This window comes from Orcinus orca, chromosome 13 (assembly GCF_937001465.1).
Source record: "Orcinus orca chromosome 13, mOrcOrc1.1, whole genome shotgun sequence".
In the NCBI taxonomy this organism is placed as follows: Eukaryota; Metazoa; Chordata; class Mammalia; order Artiodactyla; family Delphinidae; genus Orcinus; species Orcinus orca.
In genome coordinates this window covers 6,470,315-6,476,546 of record NC_064571.1, presented here as the reverse complement: position 1 = coordinate 6,476,546, position 6,232 = coordinate 6,470,315, and positions in this window count along the sequence as shown.

The window sequence follows — 6,232 nt, the reverse complement described above, 5'->3', positions numbered from 1 at the left end:
AGGGAGGGTGCCACACCCAAGGCTGCACAGCCTGGAGCTCAGCGGCTAGGGATGGCCTTTTGGGGATCCCAGATGTCACTGATTTCCACCCACGCTTCCCCCTGGATTGCTGGCAGAATGACATGAAATTGTGGATGGAGGCCCCTGGAGTGTCTCCCTCCCCAAGGCCTGGGATCATGCCGGGTGGTCAGGGCCCGCCCTGCACAGAACCGTGACTCAACTCCCCCCGCCCTTGGCTGCCACTCCCCTCCCCCCTCATCCAGGCTGCCCAGCCCTGAGCTCCCAGGACATGAAGCCAGAAGGATGGCTGTCACTGGACAGAGTCCACACGAGGTACCATGGCCGATGCCTGACTCCTCCTGGGCTTAGCCAAGTAAGGCGACGCTGAGCTGTGAGCGGCGGCCCAGCGCCACGTGCCCGGGGACCCACTGCCGACTCGAGCTCAGCCGCAGGAGAGAAGGGTGGGCTCCAGAAGGATCCACTCCAAGGCCTGCGGAGGCTAGAAACATCCACCCACTGTGACTGGCTTGGGGGAGCAGAGGAGCTTTCCTCCCTCGGCCTCTGCTCACAGACAAGGACCCCAAGGGGTGAGGAGACTCCGAGCTCGGCCTGGGCTGGGGGCACCCACGGCCCCGAGTGGGGTGCCCGCACGAGGCTGTCCAGGAAGGATGGACGCTCTGGCTTCCTGGTTTCCATGGTAACAGCAGGACGCCTGGTTCTGTGCTGAGCGCTTTATCTGGAAAGCAGGTACTGCTCTCATCCCTATTTGAGCTGTGGCTGACTCGCCACAGCTTCTGCCTCCTGAAGCAACAGGGAAATTCAGAGCTTACATGGACTCCTTCCTCAGTCTGAGAATCTGGGGAGGATGCTCACCCGACACGAGTGCCTCCACAATTTAAGGGGTGTAGACCTGATCAGTTCAAACAAGCTGTCCTGTTGGCCCGGTCTCCTCAGGGACCCAGCAGCCTGGGGGGAAGACAGCTGGGGGGTGGGGTGGGGGAGGTCAGTGTGGGGCAGGGGTCACCCTGGCTGGGTGCAAAGGCTGCTACTGTAATAGGGAAGAACAAATCTGACTCCATATTGGATGTGTTTCTTTTACTTTGACCTTTGTATTTTATTGCTTTTGCTAGAAGTTAATCACTAAAGGGACGTTGCCTAGAAGCTTAAATTATACATAATGGCCCATCTCTGGGAACCCTGCCTCCCAAGTAATGAGCAGTAAGCTAAAATACCTTTGTTTAGCTCACAGGAAACATCCTGATCAGGCCCACCTGTGAATGACTGCAGGATGGAAGAAAGTAACAGGTCCCCTATGGAGTCTGACCGGACCCAGGAAATGTTTGACTTTACTGTCTCCCCGTTTAGTATAAAAGAAGACTGAATTCTAACTCAGGCAAGATGGTTCTTAGGGGTAGGAGTCCACCATCTTCCCAGCATGCCAGCTTTCCAAATAGAGTCGCTATTCTTTGCCCCAGCAACTCGTCTGTTGATTTATTGGCCTGTTGTGTGGCGAGCGGTACGAGCTTGGACTCAGTAACACTATTATACTCTCTCCACCAGTGGTGACCGTCGTCATTAGCCATCTGAGGGGTGCCCAAAGGCCACAAAATATCCCAGCATCCCCATCTGGCCCTGGGATTCTTACTTTCTCTTTTTCTTAAGGAAGCATGCATTTTTGCAAGTGGAAATCTGGGCAGGAACTTCATTACCCCCGTTTATGGGACTGGTGGAAGTTAGTGTACTTGGTGAGCCCTTCACTCTCTACTGCAAGGTGCCAGCTCAGGGAGCAGAGAGGGGCGAGCACCTTTAGACACCTGGAGTCTGATGAGGGGAGGTGGGAAAGGTAGGGGATGGGGATGCCAAAGAGGAAAGGGCCGCTAAGGAGAAGGACGCTAGGAGCAAATCTGCCAACGGGAGAATGGCCGAAGCCCGAGCACCGGGCCCACACTTCCTTCAGACCAGCGGCTCTCAGGCTCTAAATCACATCACCATCACCTGCAGGGCTTGTTAAACCCCAGCCTGCTGGTTCCCACCCAAGTTTCTGATCCGCAGGTAGGGGGCGGGGCCCAAGACATTGGCTGTGTGACAAGTTCCCAGGTGATGCTGATGTCACAGATCTGGGGAACGTACTTTGAGAACCACTGGTTTAGACCAATGATATTCCAATGTTTGAAAGCCAGGGAACCCTTTGGTCAAATGAAATCTTTGGGGGCCAAAAATAAAGGAACAGGAAGATGGTGTGCCAGACACTTCCTAAGGCACAATTCCAAATCGACCAGAAATTCTGAAGTTCATCCCTGCCTTTAGACCAACCACTGAAAAGCAGCGAATCCAGGCCCCCTGCTGGGGATCCTGAAAGAGCTGGTTACAACTGCAAGGTATTCAGGGTCCGCTGACCCAGCGATCTGTGTTTCAACAGCCTTCCAGTGCTTCCGAGCTTATTAAAGTTTGAGAACCACTGGTCTACACCCCGTGCATCTGCACCACCCCAGAGCCCTCCAGCTCCCCTGAGCCCTAGGCTGCCCGTCCACCTGCCTCTCCCGGCCACGTGCAAACACATCCAAGCTCATATTGAAATGGAGCAGGGCCCTGTGGTCCTTGCCCATGTCCTCCTCCTGCCTTTTGTCTGTGGAAAACCTTTAGTCAAAGAAAAAGTTTAACTAGAGAAGTGAGAAAGTGCAGAAACAAAGGAAAACAGTCCAACAAGACAAAAACAATAGTTGAGTCATTAAGCAAAGTCAAGGACCTTTAGTTCCTCCTAAAAGCTACAGCTAATATTCTGAGCCATCTCCTGTGAGCTGTCTTATAGATACTAAAACCCCCTCCTGGTGGAAGAAGTTAACTACATGATGACCAGACTGAAGCCATGACACAAGCTGCCACAATTCTGAGAACCAGCCTCAAAGAAATGGAAACAAACCGACCCTGGAACTGAAGACTAACTGTACTTAAAACAATCGAGATGACAACGCTGATCGGACCACCGCATGACCAATTTCAAGATGGCGGTCAGAGCTGACTGTGCCGTTTCTGCGTGTAGCACCCTCCCTCCGCCTATGAAAGCTCTGGCCCTCTGATTGTCAGTGGGGGCATCAGCCTTTGGACACGAGTCTGCCTTCCCCCCAACTCCCCCACACCCCATCCCCAGTTGCCGGCCTCCGCAATAAAGCAAACTTTCCTTTCCACCAACCTTGCCACCTTATTGGCTTTTGCATGTCCAGCTGCTGGACCCCGCTTTTTTTTTTTTTTTTTTCCTTTTGCGGTACGCGGGCCTCTCACTGTTGTGGCCTCTCCCGTTGCGGAGCACAGGCTCCGGACGCGCAGGCTCAGCGGCCATGGCTCACGGGCCCCGCCGCTCCGCGGCATGCGGGATCCTCCCGGACCGGGGCACGAACCCGCGTGCCCTGCATCGGCAGGCGGACTCTCAACCACTGCGCCACCAGGGAAGCCCCTGGACCCCACTTTTGGTAACAACATCCCAGCCCACCGGCTTCTCCCCAGGCCTCTTCTTCTTGTGCTTCCAACCTGGGAGGCACATGGCCACCTGCTGACGGCTCTCCGTGTGCTGTATCCACAGTAACTCCCGACCAAGGCGGAACTCAGAGTTCCCATTTTATAAGTAAGAAAAGCAAGTGTCCAATAAGTAAAGCAGGTCACCCCGCCAGAGTGGGATTCAAACCTGTGACTAGGGCAGCCCTGCAGTTCTCTTACCATCCACCCAGCAAGGGGCGCTAGACACTTACCACCAGGACCCCCCGGGCTCCAGGCTTTGGCCTTGATTTATCGTAGTGGGTATCCGACCTTTTTAGAGAGAGGATCTATAGCTTTCATCATCTGTGAGCCAGAAAAGATTACATGAGAATTCCAAAATCCTATCACAATGAAAACAGTAACAGTAATATTCTGCAAGCCTGGTTTCGGGGTCAAAGACGACACTAAGGCTCTTCCCTCTCGGCTGCAGTGGGGGACTCAGCTGTGCAGAAAGGAGATCTTCCATCCCTTCCACGGGCAGCTCCTTCCTCAAATCCGAACCCTCCTAGACAGTCTCCCCTTCCCCGAGGGCTGGCGTCCATCCCTTCATTACTGAGCGCGCAGCGACCCCCTGTGGCCATTTCCCAATACGGCTGCTTGCTGCTCTAGTTCCTCATTTAAAAAATCACGAGATTGATGTCTTTTGTTAGACGTTTTGCTTTCATCCCGCTGAGGAGGAGAGGCAACCGAAGCAGCTCTGACTGGGAAGAGGTCGGCTGAGCTTGTGGAAACGAATATCCTCCTGGTATGCTGACCACGACAACCCTTGAGCTCGGGAAGTGGGCTGAGGGCGCCCCCCTGTAGGCAGTGTTAGGGGGACAGCAACACGGTGATGAGGACCTCAAGGTCTTGATCTAATCTTGAGCTAACCTCAGGTCTACTGCTACCTTCTACTGGCCCCTCCACCTGCCCCATTCCTCCCCATCCCCTGCCCCACCTCCAAACCAGGCTGCTGCAACTAAGCAAAAAGATCAAGGCAAAAACTCTGCTTTGGTGTAACCCCCAGACTCAGGAGGTCGAAATAGGAGCCTGTTATGTGAGAGGGGAAAGTCCAGAGGGGTTATCTGAGCCCCTCCTTTATTTCAGAAATGAAAGTGAGGGCCAGAAGTTTTAGGAGGTCTCTCCTTAAAGCCACGCGGCAAGGAATTGCACATGGCGGCTACTAACACGTGTCAAGTCATGATGGCTTAGACAAGGTAGGGGGCGTTTTCTCTCATACAACCTAAAGTCCCTCAGAAGTAGGTGGCCCAGGACTGCTATGATCCAGGGCTCCACGATGTCATCTGAGACCCCAACTCCTCTGCCCTCTGCTTCATCAATCCCGAAGCATGACTTCCATTCACAAAGTTACATGATGATCCCAACAGGGTTGCTAGAGCTCCACTCATGGCTTCTGAGTTCCGGGCAGAAAAAAGAGAAAAGCCTCATCTGTAACTAGTGGTGATGATAACAGCTTCTATTTCTTCAGTGCTTGCTGTGTTTACATGCACTGTCTCATCCATTCTCGTAATAATCCTGCCAGATAAGAGTTTCTTAGTCCCATTTCACAGGTGAGAAAAATGAAGCTTAGTGAGGTTGTCACCTGCCCTACAACTAGTGAGTGATGGAAACAAAGTCTGAACCTAGATCTGACTCCAAATTCCGTGGCCTTAACACTCTAGCACCACTCGAAGGGGAAAAAATCACAGGACTCAGCCGTGGATTTTGCCCCAAGGGCTACCTTTCAAACCTGCTCCCTTGGCATAGTTATTAACGACTCTTGATTGTAAATAGAGAGAAACAACACTAAACACTTCTGGAGGAGGAGGCTGCTTCTGCTGCTGCCGTTTCCGCCGTGGGCAAGGGGTGGGGAAGCATTCAGTAGAAAGGTCTGTTTCAAAATAAGCAAGTTTGCCGGGTGCATTTCATGGAGACCCTTCACCCTTTTTCTGACCTGCTGCTGACTTACTTATAGCCACAGGTGAAACTTCCACGTGACTCTGGGCTGTTTCGGTTTAACATCCCATCAAAGCGTCATCTTCCACTATTTGTACAGTTGGGTCAGAATTTTTTAAAAAATCATTTAAACGTGTAAAACAAAAAATCCTTTTGCTTTGTAAAAAGGCTCTTGGCTTCATAAAAGAACTCACTCCAGGGTTCCTTTGACTGGAGCTCTCAAGTATTTTTAAGTATAAGATAGTTCTCAGTATTAACTAGTTGGCAAAATGGCTCAAGGAGAGAGGAATTTAAAACTAGACTGTGTGACAGGCCGCCCATCGAAGACCAACCAGAAATTACGGCATACATGATAGAGATCAGTGGGAAAAGGCAGCTACATTTATAGCCAGAATTATCCCGCTTGCCTCTCCCATAAACGGAAGTCCACCTCTGCCTAGAATTTTGGATGAGAAGAAATGCCGAGAGTGGGCCCATGGAAGCGCTCTGCTCCACAACCAATGCCTGTGCAAGGGCGATCGTGCTTTGTTCTCCTGCAGCCGTTTGTCCTGGGATCTCAGCTAAGACCTGCTGAGCCCCCGACGGGGCGCCCTGCCCACAGCTCACACCCCTGCGCCTCAGTCCTCTGCAGTACCGCAGATGGCGCCAAACATCCCGTCCTTTAGAAGGAACTTCTCCCCAATACTTGCCCCTCCCACACTCCCCCCATCCGGTCCTCCCCTCCCTTTGCTGTCCTTCCCTTTCTTCCTTTATTCATTGAGACACC